The 1,636-nt window shown below is 66.2% G+C and overlaps 1 protein-coding gene across 1 annotated transcript in view; it reads left to right on the top strand.

Moving 5' to 3' along the window:
- Positions 1–1,636, top strand: part of RASGEF1A (RasGEF domain family, member 1A) — a 14,390-nt gene that overhangs the window by 3,599 nt on the left and 9,155 nt on the right. The gene's annotated exons all lie outside the window — the stretch shown is intronic.

The following is a 1,636-nucleotide window of genomic DNA, read 5'->3' as shown; positions in this document are numbered from 1 at the left end:
TCTGCCCCTGCTGCGCCCAGGCGAGTAGGAGGTGGCCCTGGGGGAGAAGAAGAGGCTCAGGGGCAGGCCGGTGCCGCAGGGTTCCGGGGAGGGTCCAGCCAGCATGGGGCCTGTCTCTGAGCTGGGAAGCTGACTTTGTTCCCGAGCTGCCATGCTTCAGAATGACTTCCACTCCCGCAGCCTACAGACCCCAGGGCACCTGCCCATGCAGGCAGGGCGGCCCCAGGCCTCCCCGTCACTCCAGATGACGTTGGCATGTTCTTGGAAGCGTGAGAGTGTCCCCTGTCGTGTGTGGCTTCCCTTCTGCCAGTAGTGACCACTCATGGTGGAGTGGGCTTGCTCCTGGCTCCCTCTCCAGGCGCCCCTCCGTCCTGGGGGCCGCGTCACACACGGGGCTGCAAGGGAGAGTGGGGAGCAGCCGCCCCCTCCGCCCTCCAGCTGGGCTTCCCGGCTTCCTGGCCCACCGTCACCTGTCAGGCCGCCTCCCTCCTTCCCGGGGTTCTATCCACACCTCTGTCTGTCCATCCATCCACCCCCCGTCCTCTAGGGGCCCGGCCAGGGCTGCTGTTAGGGGTGCAGGCATGGCAGCCGAGGTTCCCGGCGGCAGAGCCAGGAAGAGGGGACCCTAGGCCGTGAAGAAGCCCGGAGCGGGGCTACAGCCCCCAGGGGCAGGGACCTCCAAGCCCCGTGCTGGTCTGTGCCACAGTGGCCTTGTGTCCACGTGGGGGGAGGCTCCCCTCTCAGCCTGTCCCAGAGGAGCCTCTTCAGCCAGCTCCTCCTGTGTTGTCCCCAAAACACTGTGCTCCAGGGTCCCAGCCTGAGCACCAGGGGAGAGCAAAAGGTGGGTGGTGGCAGAATGGGGTCCCTCTGGTGAGCACCTGGGCTCCCTGCCCTCTCACGCCCCTGCCCTGCAGACCCCTCGGAGACGCCAGCTCCTGCTCTGGGCTCTCCTCTGCCCTTGGCTAAGAGTTCTCAGATGTGGCCGCCAGGCGCCTTTTTTCACATTCAAAGCCTTCTGCTTCCAAGGGGTCCTTGAGGGTCTCACGCTGACCAGCTGGGACCCCAGTGTCTGTGTGCTGCACAACCTGGGGACAGGAAGTGGGCAGTTTGGAGTTGTCGGGAGTGGAGGTGGTGGGGGCAGGGGGAGGGTGCTGGTAGAGGATCCCCTGCTACTCCAGGGAAACCCGCCTCTCCCGGTGGCCTCTGAAGGCTGTGTGGGGACCATGAGGGCCTGAGGGTGGAGCCTGGTTCCAGGAGCTGCACACCCAGCACACACGGCCCGGCTGGCGTTAGGCTGGAGCAAGGGAGACCTGCTTCTTTGGGCCTAGAGCTGGGGCGGAGGCTCCCGGGCCCCTCAGCCTGCAGCAACCAGGTTGGGGTGGATTACTGTCTGACTAGAGTGCCCGGGAGAGCCCCAAGCAGCCTCCCCACCCCCAAGTCCTACCTGTCTGCAGGCAGGGGCCTGGCAGAGTCCACATCAGACAAAAGCTTCTGAGAGCCCTGGGTCCTGCTGCCTCTCAGACCATGAGCACCCCGCAGCCTGCACCAAGCCCGGTGACAAGGACATGGACGTGGGACTGGGGGGTCCTGGTGTGGCAGGTGGGGGCGAGGGCCGCAGCTGACTGGTGACGGGGGC

Source organism: Bison bison, unplaced genomic scaffold, assembly GCF_000754665.1.
Source record: "Bison bison bison isolate TAMUID 2011002044 unplaced genomic scaffold, Bison_UMD1.0 scf7180017864306, whole genome shotgun sequence".
NCBI lineage: Eukaryota > Metazoa > Chordata > Mammalia > Artiodactyla > Bovidae > Bison > Bison bison.
The sequence above is the reverse complement of the archived record's forward strand: the minus strand, read 5'-3'. Positions and strand labels throughout refer to the sequence as shown.